The sequence below is a fragment of the Rana temporaria genome, chromosome 9 (genome assembly GCF_905171775.1).
Source record: "Rana temporaria chromosome 9, aRanTem1.1, whole genome shotgun sequence".
In the NCBI taxonomy this organism is placed as follows: domain Eukaryota; kingdom Metazoa; phylum Chordata; class Amphibia; order Anura; family Ranidae; genus Rana; species Rana temporaria.
The window spans coordinates 51,871,736-51,892,920 of record NC_053497.1 but is presented as its reverse complement, the minus strand read 5'-3'; the positions used below and the strand labels follow the sequence as shown (position 1 = coordinate 51,892,920).

Below are 21,185 nucleotides of genomic sequence, written 5' to 3'. Positions count from 1 at the left end.
CGCCTTGCGCCGGACAGGTTTGAGTTACACCGCCGCAAATTTCCAGGTAAGTGTGTTGTGGATCGATACCTAACTTAGGAAATTTGCGGCAGTGTAACTTAAATCTGTTAAGTTACGTTGCGCTGCGGGGCTGTGGATCTGGCCCATATATTCTTGTCTATTTAATAAGTGTGCTTGGGGTTTAAAAAGCAGATTACACAACTGAAAAAGAAAAAAAAAAATCAATGTGAAAGAGAGTAAAGCTACTTTATTGTACAGATTGTCATGTAATGAGACACATTCGGTGCATAAGGTAAAATGGCAGTCAAACTGAATGCCTAACTTTATGAGCTTATAGGATTTAAGAGGCGGGCATTAGTAGGAAAAATGACTGTCATACTTTTATAAAGGTATAAAGGCATAGGATGCAGTAAAGCAGAAGGAAAAAATAAAATCTTTTCATTATTAGCACTTTCCTATTTTAACAAAGTGAACAGGATATGTATCTCTGCAGGTGATACATATGTAATTAGTTTCAAAGCTTTCAGAATATTCGCACCTGATGATTTTATTGCAAGTAGTTAATGGAAATTTTTGGCTACTGCTTTTATTTACTCTACCAGTGGCCCTTCTGCAGATCTCCTTGACTGGTCCAGTGTTCGAATGGATGAAGGTATTCTTCAACTTGCACTGCCCATCTGGTGTATATCTAGGATCGTTCATGGTTCTGGTGCAGTTGAAATCATCATCATTTGGAGAGGTGACATGCTTTGCTTTAAACTTTTCCCATTCCCTGTTTTCTTTTGGATTGCATTGGGAAAGACCGAAGAGAATTCCACAGATAAACAGAAGTGTGGTTACTGAAAACATCTTGCCAAGGATGTTCTGCAAAAAAAATACAAGCAAAGTAATAAATAGAGAGAAACAAACAAACAGAGATGAAGAGCGCCCCCTTGGTGTCAGTGAGATGAAGAGTAGCCATGAGTTTGATTTAAATGTTATCAGCAGACTGTGGGCTTTACCTCCAGGATGGCCATTGGGTACTACAGAGGAGAAATCAGATGCTGGATCCCTTCTCCCTACAGTAGGGATGAGCTTCAAATCGAACATTGGCTGTTTGCCGAATAGCGAACAATTTGGGGGGTTCGCGGCAAATTCGAAAGCCGCGGAACACCGTATAAAAGTCTATGGGAGAAATCAAAAGTTCTAATTTTAAAGGTTATTATGCAAGTTATTGTCATAAAAAATGTTTGGGGACCCGGGTCCTGCCCCAGGGGACACGTATCAATGCAAAAAAAAGTTTTAAAAACGGGTGTGATTTCAATAATGCTAAAGCGGTGGTTCACCTGAATTTTTTTTTAAAAGCCAGCAGCTACAAATACAGCAGCTGTTGACTTGTCCAGGTCGCCCACGACATTGGCAGCCGAAGCTGAGCCGTAGCTGGGCTTTCGGCTTCCCCCGCCGCCATCCTCTGTGAAGGAATCGGGAAGTAAAGCTTCACTGCCCGGTTCCCTACTGCGCATGTGCGAGTCGCGCTGCGCTGTTCCCACTGGTCCCTGTTGTGTTCTGGGAGCCAAATGTTTCCCAGAACACTACGGGGGGACGCGGAGGGGCAGGACTATTGCGGGAGTCTATACCAGGAAGTGGAGGGCATGTGGCCTAATACGGTTCAAGAGGGAGGGGATACTCTCTCGTCCACCCCTATTTTCCTGCGGCCTGCCAGGTTGTGTACTCGGATAAGGGTCTGGTATGGATTTTTGGGGGGAACCCCACGCCTTTTGTTTTTAAAAATTGGCGCAGGGTTCCCCTTAACCACTTGACCACTGGGCACTTAAACACCCTTAAAAACCAGACCAATTTTCAGCTTTCGGTGCTCTCACATTTTGCATGACAATAACTCAGTCATACAACACTGTAACCAAATGACATTTTTGTCCTTTTTTTCCCACAAATAGATTTCTTTTGGTGGTATTTGATCACCTCTGCGGTTTTTATTTTTTTCGCTATAAATGAAACAAGAACGAATTTTTTTTAAAAAAATGAATTTTTCTTAATTTCTATTATAAAATTTTGCAAAAAAAATATTTTTCTTCATAAATTTGGCCTAAAATGTATACTGCTACATATCTTTGGTAACAACAACAAAAAAAAAATGGATATTATTTAGTCTGGGTGAAAGTTATAGGGTCCACAAGCTATGGTGCCAATATCTGAAAATTGATCACTAACGAACTAACTAACGAGATAACTAACTAACAAGATAACTAACTAATGAACTAACTAACAAACTAACTAACTAGATAACTAACGAACTAACTAACTAACGAGATAACTAACGAACAAACTAACTAACGAGATAACTAACGAACTAACAAAATAACTAACAAACTAACGAACTAACGAACGAAGTAACTAGCAAACTAATTAACTAACAAGATAACTAACGAACTAACTAACGAGATAACTTACGAGATAACTAACAAGATAACTAACAAACTAACTAACGAGATAACTAACGAGATAACTAACGAGATAACTAACGAGATAACTAACGAGATAACTAACGAGATAACTAACAAACTAACTAACGAGATAACTAACGAACTAACGAACAAACTAACTAACTAACTAACAAGATAACTAACGAGATAACTAACAAACTAACTAATGAACTAACTAACTAACTAACGAGATAACTAACTAACGAACTAACTAACTAACGAGATAACTAACTAACAAGATAACTAACTAACGAGATAACTAACAAACTAACTAACTAACGAACTAACTAACAAACGAGATAACTAACGAGATAACTAACAAACTAACTAACTAACGAGATAACTAACAAACTAACTAACGAACGAGATAACGAACGAGATAAATAACGAACTAACTAACTAACGAGCTAATTAACTAACAAACTAATTAACTAACGAGATAACGAACGAGATAACGAACGAACAAGATAAATAATGAACTAACTAACAAGCTAATTAACTAACTAACTAATTAACTAAAGAGCTAATTAACTAACGAGATAACTAACAAACTAATTAACTAACAAACTAATTAACTAACAAACTAATTAACTAACAAACTAATTAACGAACTAATTAACTTAACAAACTAATTAACTAACGAGATAACTAACGAGATAACTAACAAGATAACTAACGAGATAACTAACGAGATAACTAACGAACTAACTAACGAACTAACTAATGAAGATAACTAACGAACTAACTAATGAACTAACTAACTAACGAGATAACTAACTAACGAGATGACTAACTAACGAACTAACTAACTAACGAGATAACTAACTAACAAACTAACTAACTAACGAACTAACTAACGAACTAACTAACGAACAAGATAACTAACGAGATAACTAACAAACTAACTAACGAGATAACTAACAAACTAACTAACTAACGAGATAACGAACGAGATAACGAACGAGATAACGAACGAACAAGATAAATAACAAACTAACTAACGAAATAACTAACAAACTAATTAACTAACGAGCTAATTAACTAACGAACTAATTAACTAACAAGATAACTAACAAACTAATTAACTAACGAGATAACTAACAAACGAATTAACTAACAAACTAATTAACGAACTAATTAACTAACGAACAAATTAACTAATGAGATAACTAATGTACTAACTAACTAACGAACAAACTAACGAACAAGATAACTAACAGGATAAATAACGAGATAACTAACAAACTAACTAACTAACGAGATAACTAACGAACTAACTATCTAACAAGATAACTAACAAACTAACTAATTGGGTTATTTCCTCTTCTTTTTTTTTTTTTTAATGGTTTCCCAAAACTGTTCAATTCAGGCAAGCCTTCGGTGGTTTTACTAGTGTACTTATTTTGGCTCTCAAACCAAACTGTCAAGCCTTCAGGTGGCCTTTGGCACGGCACCCTGACAATTGAAGGTCGGAGTCTAAAATTTACCTCCCTTGGCTGTATAAAAGGCTTTAGTTGCATCTTAAAAACACTACGGGGGGACGCGGAGGGGCAGGACTATTGCGGGAGTCTATACCAGGAAGTGGAGGGCATGTGGCCTAATACGGTTCAAGAGGGAGGGGACACTCTCTCGTCCACCCCTATTTTCCTGCGGCCTGCCAGGTTGTGTACTCGGATAAGGGTCTGGTATGGATTTTTGGGGGGAACCCCACGCCTTTTGTTTTTAAAAATTGGCGCAGGGTTCCCCTTAACCACTTGACCACTGGGCACTTAAACACCCTTAAAAACCAGACCAATTTTCAGCTTTCGGTGCTCTCACATTTTGCATGACAATAACTCAGTCATACAACACTGTAACCAAATGACATTTTTGTCCTTTTTTTCCCACAAATAGAGCTTTCTTTTGGTGGTATTTGATCACCTCTGCGGTTTTTATTTTTTTCGCTATAAATGAAACAAGAACGAAAATTTAAAAAAAAAATGAATTTTTCTTAATTTCTATTATAAAATTTTGCAAAAAAAATATTTTTCTTCATAAATTTGGCCTAAAATGTATACTGCTACATATCTTTGGTAACAACAACCAAAAAAAAATGGATATTATTTAGTCTGGGTGAAAGTTATAGGGTCCACAAGCTATGGTGCCAATATCTGAAAATTGATCACTAACGAACTAACTAACGAGATAACTAACTAACAAGATAACTAACTAATGAACTAACTAACAAACTAACTAACGAGATAACTAACTAACTAGATAACTAACGAACTAACTAACAAGATAACTAACGAACAAACTAACTAACGAGATAACTAACGAACTAACAAAATAACTAACAAACTAACGAACTAACGAACGAAGTAACTAGCAAACTAACTAACTAACAAGATAACTAACGAACTAACTAACGAGATAACTTATGAGATAACTAACAAGATAACTAACGAACTAACTAACGAGATAACTAACGAGATAACTAACGAGATAACTAACGAGATAACTAACGAACTAACTAACGAGATAACTAACAAACTAACTAACAAACTAACTAACAAACTAACTAACAAACTAACAAACTAACAAACTAACTAACAAACTAACTAACGAACGAACTAACTAACTAACTAACTAACTAACAAGATAACTAACGAGATAACTAACAAACTAACTAATGAACTAACTAACTAACTAACTAACTAACGAGATAACTAACTAACGAACGAACTAACTAACGAGATAACTAACTAACAAGATAACTAACTAACGAGATAACTAACAAACTAACTAACTAACGAACTAACAAACGAGATAACTAACGAGATAACTAACGAACTAACTAACTAAAGAGATAACGAACAAGATAACGAACGAACAAACGAGATAAATAACGAACTAACTAACTAATGAGCTAATTAACTAACAAACTAATTAACTAACGAGATAACGAACAAGATAACGAACGAACAAGATAAATAACGAACTAACTAACAAGCTAATTAACTAACTAACTAATTAACTAACAAGCTAATTAACTAACGAGATAACTAACAAACGAATTAACTAACGAGATAACTAACAAACTAATTAACTAACAAACTAATTAACTAACAAACTAATTAACTAACGAGATAACTAACGAGATAACTAACGAGATAACTAACGAGATAACTAACGAGATAACTAACGAGATAACTAACGAACTAACTAACGAACTAACTAATGAAGATAACTAACGAACTAACTAATGAACTAACTAACTAACGAGATAACTAACTAACGAGATAACTAACTAACGAACTAACTAACTAACAAGATAACTAACTAACAAGATAACTAACTAACAAGATAACTAACAAACGAACTAACTAACGAACTAACTAACGAACGAGATAACTAACGAGATAACTAACGAACTAACTAACGAGATAACTAACAAACTAACTAACTAACGAGATAACGAACGAGATAACGAACGAACAAGATAAATAACAAACTAACTAACTAACAAAATAACTAACAAACTAATTAACTAACGAGCTAATTAACTAACAAACTAATTAACTAACAAGATAACTAACAAACTAATTAACTAACGAGATAACTAACAAACTAATTAACTAACAAACTAATTAACGAACTAATTAACTAACGAACGAATTAACTAACGAGATAACTAACGAACTAACTAACTAACGAACAAACTAACGAACAAGATAACTAACAAGATAACTAACGAGATAACTAACGAACTAACTAACTAACGAGATAACTAACAAACTAACTATCTAACAAGATAACTAACGAACTAACTAACTAACGAGATAACTAACAAACTAACTAACGAACTAGCTTACTAACGAGATAACTAACTAATGAGATAACTAATGAGATAACTAACGAGATAACTAACGAACAAACTAACGAGATAACTAACAAACTAATTAACTAACAAACTAATTAACTAACGAACTAATTAACTAACGAGATAACTAACGAACTAATTAACTAACGAGATAACTAATTAACTAACAAACTAATTAACTAACGAACTAATTAACTAATGAGATAACTAACGAACTAATTAACTAACGAGATAACTAACGAACTAATTAACTAACAAACTAATTAACTAACGAACTAATTAACTAACTAATTAACTAACAAACTAATTAACTAACGAGATAACTAACAAACTAATTAACTAACAAACTAATTAACTAACGAGATAACTAACAAACTAATTAACTAACGAACTAATTAACTAACGAACTAATTAACTAACGAACTAATTAACTAACGAACTAACTAACAAACTAACTAACAAACTAACTAATGAACGAGATAACTAACGAACAAACGAACTAACGAGATAGCTAACGAACTAATTAACTAACGAACTAATTAACTAACAAACTAATTAACTAACGAGATAACTAACAAACTAATTAACTAACTAATTAACTAACGAGATAACTAACAAACTAATTAACTAACAAACTAATTAACTAACGAACTAATTAACTAACGAACTAACGAACTAACTAACAAACTAATTAACTAACAAACTAATTAACTAACAAACTAATTAACTAACGAACTAACTAACGAACTAACTAACGAACTAACTAACGAACTAACTAACGAACTAACTAACGAACTAACTAACGAACAAGATAACTAACGAACAAACTAACTAACGAGATAACTAACGAACTAACTAACGAACGAGATAACTAACGAGATAACTAACTAACAAACTAACTAACTAACAAGATAACTAACAAACTAATTAACTAACAAACTAATTAACTAACGAACTAACTAACGAACTAACTAACGAGATAACTAACTAACGAACTAACTAACGAGATAACTAACGAGATAACTAACAAACTAACTAACTAACGAGATAACTAACGAACTAACTAACGAACTAACTAACGAGATAACTAACGAGATAACTAACAAACTAACTAACTAACGAGATAACTAACGAGATAACTAACGAACTAACTAACAAACGAGATAACAGAGGCGCATTGCGGGCGGTATTAACCCTTTTTCGGCCGCTAGTGGGGGTTAAAACCGCACCGTTGGCAACCCAATATCGCGGTAAATACGACAGTATATCGGCGCTAAAAATCTCGCCGCTATACCGTCACTGCACCTCCACTGCCCTATGTGAAAGGGGCCTTACAGTGATCATCACTATGTTAACACTGTACTGCTCTGGTCACAGTATATGTAAAAAAAAAAAAAATAACAAAAATTATTGAAAATCTTTATTGTTTTTTCACATTCTCAGCAGTCAGTGTCCTTGATCACCACCAGTCTTATGCTGACACTGTACTGCTCTGGTGACAGTATGTATAAGTGTTGCATGACTAATTATTTTTCAAAGTGTGACAGCGTTGAAAGATAAATATTGGCCTGGGCAGGAAGGGGGCGAAATTGCTTGGAATGGAAGTAGTCCAAAAAATTGAAGATGCCATGAGGAAACTTGTTGACCCTACAGCAGCTGCATCCAATCAAATGCAGCCACTGCGGCTGTTGTAAAAATACAATAGCTGAACTACGGGATTATTCCATCCACAGTGTGTAGTGTAGATGGACAAATCTGTTCCTTGTTTTCAATCAGCCTGCAGGATGGCCAGCTTTATGGTCTCTAGCCGACTGGGTGAGTGGGGCATCACCCCCTCACTGGTGACTTACAGTCCTTATCGATTCCTTCAGTAAGGAAATGTCAAATCTTTCTAAGCATGAGCGAGTGATACATGGAAATAAGTGTGAATTTGTTCTATATTTTGTTAGTTATCCAAACAGCGCATGAATATTAGAAACCAGTAAAACCGTTATCACCATGAAGAATGGCCCCTGCTTGACCTGGAAGTGAACTATTTCCACATAGCACCTGGTTGACCCATATTTAGTATAAATGGTCCGTTATGTACCAGGAGGCCCTTTAGCAGGTGCATGTGAAAATGTTATGTCTACCCTTCTAGTGTATGCATGGCTTTCCAAAATGTATATGAATTATGTTAAACTGTATAACAACCAACTTTTCGTTCAGTTTTGATTAGAATAGGAAAGCAAAAGGACCCCTGTCTATTTAGTTTTTTGCTACTTTTGTCCACTTGAGGAGATTTCCCTTTACTTCCTGTCCCGTTGATGCAAGAGGATGTGAAAGGAAATCTTCTATTAGACAGTCATCACCATAATAGAGGTTCCCATTGGAACTTTTCAGCTTTTGTTTTGGTGACAACTGTACAATTTTATATTTTATATTTTCTGCATCTATGAAAATGGTCATCAGGACAAGGTGAATCTGCACAGACAGCAATACAGACTTGACAGGAGTTTTAATCCTTCCCTCTGCTATCCAAACTAAAAAAAAGTTTTGCCTATGCATACACACTAACCCCATGCTGGCTGGCAGCATTCAATGAACACGGCTGATCCCTACTCCTATATCTCTTTACCAAAAAATATAACTTTAAACTTACCTGATTCACTTCTTTAGCTCTCCTAAGAATGAAGTGTGTTTGAGATATTTATGCTTGATTTCAGCATTACACAATAATTGCATTGATATTGGTCAAATAAAAATTGGCTTCAAAATTGGTTATCTATTAACTTTGGTCAGTCTGTGAGTTAGGTCAGTGCGCCCCCCCCCCCACTTTGTGTAAACTTCCTTTAGTAGAAGAACCAGAATATGTCACTTACATCTGTGTGTATTGTGTAAAACAGTATGAGACAGTGAGGCTCATTTACTAAAGGAATTAAGAATTTTCATTCACAAACCTCAGCACAATTATTTGTATAAACTCTTCCATCATCTATGCTTTTCTGCACACAAAACTTCATAAACATAGTCAGTGACTACTTGGCAACCAGCAATTTTTTTTTGATGTACATATTGTTTATTTATTAGATTTACGTTCTGCTCCTCGTGGCCTTCTGAGGAAGCAGCTTTCGCTGGGAAATGTGTTAAGGTATTTATAGGAGAGCATGTTTTATAAAGGAATGTATTCTTACTTTGTTTTGACATATACAGTATGACTGTTAAACTACATTTTTAATAAATACAGATTTTTTTTATGTCACGTACCTGGGTGAAGTCCGGAAAGTTGAGCGGAGCCAAACAGGAGACAGGAGCGTGGTCACATAGAAAGCCGGGTTCAGCAACGAGCGGGCAGCAAGGCACAAAGTCATCAGGCAGAAAACTGGGTCAGGTGGGAAGCCGAGATCAGGAACCGAGAGTCAGAGGTGAAGCAAGTCCAATAGCAAGGTCAAAGAAGCCGAGGTTCAGTAACTGGGATCAGGAGCACAGGAACAGGCACAGGATACAGGGACCGGAACTGCTGAGATCCGTCAGCACTAGGCTGGGGTCAGTGCACCCTTTAAATAAGCTGTGCACGCTCCTGCGAATTCGCGGGACAGCTCTAATAGTTCTCTTACATTGCCCCCTCCCTATGGGCAGCCTTCGGATGCCCCTCAGGGGTTTCTTTTCTGGATAGCGCTGGAAAAAGGCACAAACTTTTTGTGGGGCATGCACATTGGAAGCTGGTTCCCAAGAGTTCTCTTCCATACTATAACCCTTCCATTTAATCAAGAATTGCGTTTGACCCCTCTTGGTCTTGCAATCCAGAACAGGTTCAACTTCATACTCCTCGTTGCCTTCGACGAGAAGTGGAGGAGGGTTTTCCGGATCCCGATTGGAAAATGGGTTAGGCACTGTTGGTTTTAGTAGGGAGATGTGGAAAATCGGATGAATTTTCAGGTTCCTAGGTAGAATTAGCTCAAAGGCCACAGGGTTAATTTTCCTTTTAACTGGGAAAGGCCCCAGAAACTTTGGGCCAAGTTTCCTGGAGGGACAACTCAGCTTTAGATTTGCAGTAGACAACCAGACCTTGTCTTCTGGTTCCAGATTTAAGTTACCTCTCTTCTTTTTGTCAAAGAACTCCTTGTTGCTCGCTTGGGCTTTAGAGATGGTATCCTGGAGTAATTTGTTGTTAGTGTTGAAAAAGTCTAGTCTGTCTTGTACAGCAGGTACGAAGGACTCAACAGGCAGTTCAGGCAAAACGGAGGGATGATAGCCATAATTGGCGAAAAAGGGTGATTGCTTGGCAGCAGAGTGAATTGAGTTGTTGTAGGCAAACTCCGCCAGTGGGAGAAGGGAAGACCAGTCATCCTGAGAGAAGGAGGAAAATCACTGCAGGTACTGCTCCAAGGTTTGATTGGTTCTCTCCGTCTGTCCATTAGTCTGGGGGTGGTAAGCAGTGGACAGACGGAGTTCAATGTTTAATGCTTCACACAGGGACCTCCAAAATCTGAAGGTGAACTGTACCCCTCGGTCAGAGACAATGTTGTCAGGGATCCCATGCAATTTCACGATTTCTCTGATAAATGTGGAAGCCGTCTCGGCGGCAGAAGGGGTGCCTTGTAAAGGAACAAAGTGTGCCATTTTGGTCAGACGGTCCACCACAACAAATATAGAAGTGAAGTTCTCAGATGGGGGGAAGTTCCACAATAAAATCCATAGAAATCATGCTCCAAGGTTTCTTGGGCACCGGAAGGCTTTCAAATAGGCCCCAAGTCTTGGCTAGGCTGCGTAGACATGTCGCACAGGATCTTACATATTTGTTACAGTCCTGTATCAGGTCGGGCCACCAAAAAGAATGGGAAATTAGGTCTATAGTCTTGTGGATACCGAAATGGCCTGCCAGGGGGTGATGATGACACCGTTTGAGAACAGAGACTCTGAACTGTTCCGGGACAAAGATCTCTTCCTTGTGATAGTAGAGCCCATCCTTAAACTGGAGAGGTAAATCTGGAGATGGGGGATGCTCCGTCACATCTGTCTTTATTTGGAACATCAGGTCTGACTGAAGAAGAAGAAAGTTCTTGGCTGGCAAAATGGTGTCTGGCTCTGAAGGTTGAACTGAATCATGGAACATGCACGAAAGCGCGTCTGGTTTGCCATTTTTAGAACCAGGACAGCCCTATCACATTGGAGGAGCTTCAGCGGGCGGTAATTGTTGTCATTCTTAAACCGGGTAAGCCCCCTGAACAGTGTTCCTCATACCGACCAATATCTCTCCTCAATGTGGATGCCAAACTCTTGGCCAAGGTGCTGGCTGGACGACTAAACACTGTGATCACTGCATTGGTCCATGCAGATCAGTCTGGATTTATGCCGGGCAGGGGATCCGATATTAATATCCGTTGCCTCCTCACCCATCTCTCCAGGGCAGGTGGGGACGGTACGGGGGTTGTGGCCTCCTTAGTCGCCGAGAAGGCTTTCGACTCCGTCGAGTGGCGCTACCTCTGAGACATCCTCCGTAAATTTGGGTTTGGCCCCCGTTTTATTGGGTGGGTTCAGATGCTATACCGCAATCCTACAGCCCGGATACGCACTAATAACGCACTGTCATCATCTTTTCCTCTGTCTAGGGGCACCAGGCAGGGCTGCCTGCTTTCCCCTGGTCTGTTTGCGCTAGCCATGGAGCCCATGGCGGCTCGCATCAGATCTGACCCCTCGGTGGAAGGGATTCGGATAGGTGTGGTCGTGGATAAAATATCCCATTATGCCGATGACACCCTCCTTTTCCTCAAGGATACTTCCTCCCTCCCACCCGCGCTCCAGATAGTGGATGTCTTCGGCTCCTTCTCGGGCATTAAGGTTAATTGGGGGAAATCACTCCTCTTCTCACTACACGCGTCGGGCCCTCACCCGCCGACGGGCACCCCCCTAAACTGGACACCTGAATTTAAATATCTGGGAGTAAGGATCGGGACTCCGCTGTCCTCATACTATGAGCTGAACCTCCAACCACTGCTGAAAAACTTTTCGCAGAAATGTACAACCTGGAGGACTCTCCTCCTTTCACTGGTGGGTAGAGTAAATCTGATTAAGATGGTATATTTGCCTAAATTTCTTTACTTCTTTCGAAATTCCCCTCTGATTCCCCCGCCGCGTTTTTTGCCAAGATAAAAAGTATAATATCCTCCTTTATCTGGAATGGGGGGCCCCCGCGGCTGGCTCTCTCCACCCTTCAGCTTCCCATTGATCGGGGGGGATTGTCCCTACCGGACTTCCAGATCTACTTCTGGGCAGCTGTCCTGGTGACGGTCAGGTGGTGGTTCTCCCAACCCCGCGATAACCCAGCAGTGAGTCTGGAAGCAGCTATAATGGGGTCGTATGTAATGTGGTGTTCAGGGGGGCGAGGTCCCACCCTGGCATCACAGACTTGATGCGTACAACCATTACAGTATGGCACATGGCTAGGACCCGTTTTGGCTCCCCCGAGACGTTCTCACCTCACATCCCCCTCTGGGGTAATCCTAATCTGCCGCACATGAATTTGGTTCCGGATCCACAGGTCTGGGCAGGAAAGGGTATAGTGAAACTGAGGCACATTGTTAGGGGGGTAAGTTGCGCTCTTTCTCCGATCTCTGGGACGCCTACTCATTACCGGGATGGATGCTGTTCCGATATTATCAGCTACGGCATGCCTATGGGAAACAGTTCCCACCACTTCTCACGCTGGAATCAGACTCTGTGGAGGGGTTTCTTAACGCTAAGGTCATAGACAAGCCCCTGTCCTCCTTGTATCTCCGCTTGTCCATAGCTCCCATAAAGAAACTTGAAAAGACTTTGGAAAAATGGAAGATGGACATTCCTGATCTGTCAGAGGATGAATGGGAGACGTGTTACAACTATGATTTCGGCTAGAGACCGATTTATGCAGGTCAAATTCCTCCACAGGGCCTACTTCACCCCGAAACGGTTTACAATTATGAATCCTAACGTCCCGGTGGCCTGCCCCAGATGTAATCTAGGGGCTGCCTCCTTCTTTCACATGGTCTGGTCCTGCCCCCGCCTTGGAGATTATTGGTCGGGAGTGGCTAATGCCCTTGACCAAATTACCGCTCTGGACCTGGGAGCTAGCCCTAAATCAATGCTGCTGAATGTCTTCGGCCCTGGGGTGCTGGGTAAATACACTAAATTATTCCTTGGGTATGTTACTTTTTATGCCCGTAGGGAGATATTCCTCCACTGGAAGAGTGCTGCACCTCCCACGGTGTCCTCAGAGTGCTCAGTATTGAACTCTGTGCTGCCACTGTACAAGATCACCTTTGCTAATCGAAACTGTCCTACTAAATTTGATAAAATATGGACGGGGTGGATAGATGCCTGGGGCACAGAGTTTATTGGTGACAATGATGGAAATGGCCCTCTGTTATGATTTCCTGGAAGCTATACGCTGTATGTTCAAGGTGTGTTTGACTGCTTGGATGAGGCCCCCCCCCCCCCCCCTTCTCCTCCCCCCTTTTCCCCCCCCCTTCTCCCCCCCCCCTGTTATACACTCCTCCTGCTCCCCCCCCCCCCGGAACCTCCTTTAAGTAACCTTGCTATGATTTCTTGTTCCCAAATTGGTATCTCATTGTATTGGTGTATGCTAGCCTGTCACCGCCTCTCTCCTGTTCATACCAGCAACACATCTAACTGGTGAAATTCTGAGTAATGCTTTCTCTGTGACTAACTGTGTTTATGCATCGCTTGTATTGTAAAAATTTGAATAAACATTTTTCTTGTGAAAAAAAAAAAAAAGGGAAATACTCTTCCAATGCAGCAACACCATTTTACGAGCCTGAAACAAATCTCTGGAAAGTGCCTCCTTGATGAATTGTTACCACATCATCGGTTATGCCCCAGTTACAACACTTGGGATCCAGAGCAAGATTAGTATGAAATACCTGGTTGAGTGTATTGCAAATATTCTCCCAATATCTATGCAGCTTTGGGCAAAACCATACCATACAGTGGGGAAAATTATTTGATCCCCTACAGATTTTGTAGGTTTTCCCACTTACAAAAAATTAAGGGTCTATAATTTTTATCATAGGTATATTTTAAATGATAGAGACAGAATATTAACCAAAAATACAGAAAAAAACACATGATACAAATGTTATACATTGAGTTGCAGTTCACTGAGTAAAATAAGTGTTTGATCCCCAAGCAAAACATCACTTAAAGCGGAGTTCCGGCCACAATTTCACTTTTTAAATATAAATACCCCTGTAATACACAAGCTTAATGTATTCTAGTAAAGTTAGTCTGTAAACTAAGGTCCGTTTTTTAGGTTGTTACAGCATTTAGACACTTTATAAAATAGAAATTGACTGGGGCCATCTTAAGTGTGGGCATCATGAAGCCAGACTGTATGACTTCCTGGATTTCAGCCTTGCACATGCTGAGTGCTGCACAAGCAGTGTCAGATCAGGTTTCAGCACCTGTGCTGTCCAAGTCACATGATTCTTTGAGACTGGGGAGTGCACAGACTCCTGGAAAGTTACACCCACTACATTCCCAGGAGTCTGTGCGTTGTAGGTTAGGAAGCATTAAGCACCTAGGTGCAGGAAGTGGGAAGATTAACTATTCTGCCTAGCAACAACACTTTGAAGGCATCTAAAAAAAAAGTTTTTTTTCGTAAAGGACTAATGATATTTTTTTAAAACTACTGATGTAATGTTATATTTATGGGTGGAACTCCACTTTAATACTTGGTGGAGTAACCCTTGTTGACAAGCACAGAGGTAAGACATTTCTTATAGTTGGTTACCAGGTTTTTACACATATCACACATATCAGGAGGGATTTTGGTCACCTCTTCCTTACAGATCTTCTCTAAATCCTTAAAGTTTCTTGGCTACCGCTTGGCAACTTGAAAGTTTCAGCTCCCTCCATGCATTTTTTTTATAGGATTAAGGTCTGGAGACTGGCAAGGCCACTCCATGGCATGTGCTTGTTCTGGAGCCAGTCCTTTGTTGCCTTGGCGGTATGTTTTTCGTCATTGTCATACTGAAAGATCCATCTTCAGTGTTCTGGCTGAGGGAAGAAGGTTCTCATCCTAGAATTCACAATACATGGCCCTATCTATTTTCTTCCTCCAAACACGGTAAGTCCCCCTCCTCAAGAAGGCACATGTACAGCAGGGATCAAAAGTTTGGGCACCCCAGGTAAAAATTTGTATTAATGTGCATAATGAAGCCAAGGAAAGATGGAAAAATCTCCAAAAGGCATCAAATTACAGATTAGGCATTCTTATAATATGTCAAAAAAAGTTAGATTTTATTTCAATCATTTACACTTTCAGAATTACAGAAAACAAAAAAATGGCGTCTGCAAAAGTTCGGATGCCCTACAGAGTTAATATCTTGTACTGCCCCCTTTGGCAAGTATCACAGCCTGTAAACGCTTTTTGTAGCCAGCCAAGAGTCTTTCAATTCTTGTTTGAGGTATCTTTGCCCATTCTTCCTTACAAAAGTCTTCCAGTTCTTTGAGATCTCTGGACTGTCTGTCACGCACTGCTCTTTTAAGGTCTATCTATCTATCTAGATTTTCAATTATGTTGAGGTCAGGAGATTGTGAAGGCCATGGCAAAACCTTCAGTTTACGTCTCTTGATGTAATCCCCCGTGGATTTTGAGGTGTGTTTAGGATCATTATCCATTTGTAGAAGCCATCCTCTCCAAACTTCAGTTTTTTCACAGATGGCATCAAGTTACCATCCAAAATTTGCTGAAATTTTATTGAATCCATTTTTCCTTCTACTCGTGAAATGTTCCTTGTGCCACTGGCTGCAATACAACCCCAAAGCATGAATGATCCACCCCCATGCTTAACAGTTGGGCAGAGGTTCTTTTCATTAAATTCTGTGCCCTTTCTCCTCCAAACGTACCTTTGCTCATTCCGGCCAAAAAGTTATATTTTAACCTCATCGGTCCACAGAACTTGTTTCCAAAATGCATCAGGCTTGTCTATATGTTCATTTGCAAAGTTCAAACGCTGATTTTTGTGGTGAGGGCGTAGACGAGATTTTCTTCTGATGACTCTTCCATGAAGACCATATTTGTACAAGTATCTCTTTATAGTGGAATAGTGTACCACAACTCCAGTGTCTGCCAGATCTTTCTGGAGGGATCATGCAGTCAAACGTGGGTTTTGAATTGCTTTTCTCACAATCCTGCGAGCTGTTCTGTCTGATATTTTTCTTGGTCTTGCAGATCTTGCTTTAACTTCCACTGTTCCTGATGACTGCCATTTCTTAATTACATTCCGAACAGTGGATATTGACATCTGAAAACCCTTTGCTATCTTCTTATAGCCTTCTCCAGCTTTGTGAGCATCAACTATTTTCAGTTTCAGTTTTCTAGACAACTGCTTAGAAGAACCCATGGTGCTGATTGTTGGGGCAAGGTCAGATGAGTCTGGGCATTTAAAACCTTTGAGATTGTCATGACCTGGTCTTCCCAGATGATGATTATGAACAATCAATGACACTGGAAGGTCTCAGCTTTGCAAAGGGGGCAGTGCATGCTATAAATTCTGCAGAGTGCCCACACTTTTGCAGACACCATTTTTTTGTTTTCTGTAATTTTGAAAGTGTAAATGATGGAAATAAAATCTAACTTTTTTTTGACATATTATAAGAATGTCTAATCTGTAATTTGATGCCTTTTGAAGATTTTTCCATCTTTCCTTGGTTTCGTTATGCACATTAATACACATTTTTACCTGGAGTGCCCAAACTTTCGATCCCCACTGTATGTGTGTGTGTGTGTCAGTTTGGTGGGTTAGTGTGTGTGTGTGTGTCAGGTTGGTGGGTCAGTGTGTGTGTCAGGTTAGTGGGTTAGTGTGTGTGTGTGTGTCAGGTTGGTGGGTTAGTGTGTATGTGTCAGGTTGGTGGGTGTGTGTGTGTGTGTATGTCAGGTTGGTGGGTCAGTGTGTGTGTGTGTTTGTCAGGTTGGTGGGTTAGTGTGTGTGTGTATGTCAGGTTGGTGGGTCAGTGTGTGTATGTGTGTGTATGTCAGGTTGGTGGGTCAGTGTGTGTATATGTGTGTTTCAGGTAAGTCGGTTAGTTGTGCTTACCCTATATCTTAGCCGCAGAAATGTGTACTTCTCCTCCCGGCTAAACATCTTTTCTTTTCGGCTGTGTTTCTCATTTCCGCTCGCAACCTTCTCTCATACAGTGCGGCACATATTTTGACTACAAAGAACCAAAAGGCAAGTAGATAAAGGACGAGCTGCTGAATGACCTCCATTGTTGTTGTTGTTTTGGCTGACACTGAGTGACGATGTATCACGTTTCTCGTCGCACTAGTGTGACATCACGAGAGGCATTTTTTCTAAAACCTGTATGGCCCCTGGCGGTCCGACTTGCAGTGGAAACGCTCACCAGAATAGACCGGACCATTCTAAACGTTCCATACTGTACCGACCCGCACCGATCCGCTCAGTGGAAACAAGGCATTAGATTTACCACCCAGTAGGGTCACTTTAGAAATGTATGTATTTTTATTTTATTGCTGTATGAAATTACGCAATTTATTTCCTATTGCTTATTTACACATTTGCTGAGTTATTTGTGGCACTTGTGATTTATTTGGATTCATCACCCAGAGGAGTTATCTTAAAATTATATTTTAGAAAATTGATGATTCATACATTTTGTTATATGCATATTATTTTACCCTTTGTAGCACTGGTAATTTGGGATTTTTCACCCAACAGGGTAACTTGGAAAATGTATTCATTGACTCTGGAGATTTTTATTACTATTTTTTTAATATTTGTTTTTGCACATTTACCCAAAGGTACTCAACACAAGTAATTGTTGTATTTAATTAATCTAATTGATGGAATTTTAACATATTAGGACACAATCACATTTTACGTATTTGTTTATTGAATATAATATACAACATACAAGCAATATTATATAAGGATTGGTGATTTAATGTAATATATAAATGGATACAATTATACGTTTATTCATTACCATTAAGTACTAACCATATTAAAGCAAAGCGCTACATTATAATTTCATCTTTGTTTGTATATGTGGGGACACATTGAACACTGTGAGCAGCTTCTTTAAGATTCTATCATTTGATTATTATCTTACAACTTGTTGAAAGTAGTAGCGCATAAGACCACTTATAAATATAAGGGCCCAGATTCAGAAAGAACTTACGCCGACGTATCTACTGATACGCCGTGTAAGTCCACGGATGCGCTGTCGTATCTATGCGCCTGATTCTTAAAGCTAGATACGCCTGAATTTTGGCTCCATCCGACCAACGTAAGTCTCCTACGCCGTTGTATCTTGGGCGCATATTTACGCTGGCCGCAAGGGGCGCTTCCATTGATTTACGCGTCAAATATGCAAATGACGAGATACGCCGATTCACGAACGTACTTGCGCCCGTCGCTGTAATCTACGCCGTTTACGTAAGGCGTACGTCCGGCGTAAAGTTAAGCCTCATAAAGCAGGGGTAAGTCATGTTAGGGTATGGACCAGGGAACAGCCGTCGTATTTTACGTAAGTTGTACGTGAATGGGGCTGGGCGTAGGTGACGTTCACGTCGTAGGCATTGAGCCGTCGTATCTTAGGGAGTATATGCGACGTGATTCTGAGCATGTGCGTGCATGCGCCGTTCAATCGGCCCTTCATTTACATGGGGTCACGCTTCATTTTAATACATCACGCCCACTTCCTTGCTACTTTGAATTAGGCGGGCTTACTCCGGCCAATTTACGCTACACCGCCGCAACTTACGGAGCAAGTGCTTTGTGAATACTGGTCTTGCCTCTCTATGTTACGTCCGCGTAGCGCATATGAGATGCGCTACGCCGGCCAAAAGATGCGCCGCTCGTGAATCGTGAATCCGGGCCAAGAAGTCTAAAAGGGGTTGTACAGCCTCGTGTTTTTTACCTTAATGCATCCTATGCATTAAGGTGAAAAAACACCTTGCACTGTCCGCCCCCCCGAACCGCCCTCCTTTGGGCCTAGTGTGGTTGGCTGCCACCCGATGCATGGGGCCGCCCATCTATAAACTTTTTATGGTGGGTGGCTTCTTTAGGCATATGGCCTAGAATGGATGTTTCCACCTTTCTTCTTCGGGCAGATCCGAGCATCTCTCTGATCGCCCTGTCCCAACATCCGCCCACATATGTCTGCGTGCATGTGCGGACATCTGCCTATCTCCCATGTGTCAGTGGGCCCTCGACGTGTGATGTCATCCTGCCTCCCAGGGACTCAGAGGGTCAACGTAATTTAACGGTGAAGCTTAAGAAGCTCACATTACCATTGGTGGGGTAGTGAGATCCGGTGCCCCACGCGGATACTGTGCTACCTTGGCCATTTACAAGACCCTGCAGCCTATCTTATTTACAACTACTTTCAACCGCTATAGGTAAGATTTTTACTTTAATATGTCTGCCTGCCCTACTCACCCCTACATTTGCTACTGCTGGTTGGTTTATAAACACGCAGCTATGCCAGTGTTGAAGTGGAAGTAAATTCCCATGCATGATTTTTACCTATAGGTAAGCCTATAATAAGGCTTACCTTTAGGTTCTGTAACTATCTCCTAAACCTGCACCATTTAGGAGATATTACTTTAGATGCAGCCGGTGATGTCACCCGCGCATATGCTCTGAAGGAACGGCATACTCGTGCCATTCCTTCAGTGTCCTGTGCCATAAATGGAGGCTCCCGCACACATGTGTGGGAGTAGCATCATCGCGGCTCAAGCCACTCATACAGAGTCCGTAAACTCCGACTCTGTGACTGGCCGGAGCTGCGATGAAGTCACTCCTGTGCATGCACGCGGGAGCCACCGTTTACAGCACAGGGCTCTGGAGGAACAGCCTTAGTGGCCATTTCTTCAAAGCGAATTGGCCAGTAATGTCACTGGCTGCATGTACAGTAAATACCTCCTAAACGATGCATGTTTAGGAGATATTTACACTACCTATAGGTAAGCCTTATTATAGGCTTACCTATAGGTAAAACTTATTGATGGAAGTTTACTTCCACTTGAAGGTAAAACACCTTTTACGTTTAAAACTATTTTAACTTCTGCTGCTGTGTGTAATACAGAGTTGATATGTATTTAATTTTGATTACAATATTTCAGGAAATGAAAGAAAGATTATCGACAATTAATATAAAATGATTTCATAGGTAAGGTTTTTTGTTGCCGTAGATTTGGCCTCTGCTCAGAAATAATGGAGTGGATTTACTAAAGGCAAATAGACTGTGAACTTTTGCCTTTCCCAGAACTTGGTGAATGTGCTGAAATTTCACTTTGTAAAGAATACCCAAGCAGGTGCAAGAAAAATACAAAATAAAAATAATATTTTTTCTTGCACTTGATTGGATGATGGAAATCAGCAGAGCTTCACCACATTCACTAAGCTCTCGGGGAAAATTACCGTATTTATCGGCGTATAACACGCACAGGCTTATAACACGCACCCTAACTTTAAGAGGGAAGATTCAGGGAAAAAACCTTCCAAAGCACCCTGCGTATAACACGCAGGCACAGTTTACCCTCTATTTTCAGGTAAAAAAGTGAGCGTTATACGCCAATAAATACAGTAATTAAAACTGCACTTCCAAAGCATACAGTCCGTTTGTCTTTAGTAAATCCACCCCAATATGTTTTCTTGCTGCTACTTATCACATCCCTGTTGTTAAACTTATTTCTAGCACTTCCCGACACCGACAAAATGTACCGGAGCTTCACCCCTACATGTTATACAAATATTATCCTTTTTTTTCTTTAATTTATACTTGCAAGGCCTGGATTTTACATTGCACTCAGAGAGATCAAATTCTGAACGACTTAA

At 40.1% G+C, this 21,185-nt stretch overlaps 1 long non-coding RNA gene across 1 annotated transcript; it reads right to left on the bottom strand.

The window, feature by feature from the left end:
* Positions 1–227: 227 nt before the first annotated feature.
* Positions 228–9,085, bottom strand: LOC120914437. Its single transcript, XR_005743671.1, has 2 exons — positions 8,984–9,085; positions 228–864 (listed from the first exon to the last, which is right to left on the bottom strand). It is a non-coding gene; the product is annotated as an uncharacterized LOC120914437 (long non-coding RNA).
* Positions 9,086–21,185: the final 12,100 nt, after the last annotated feature.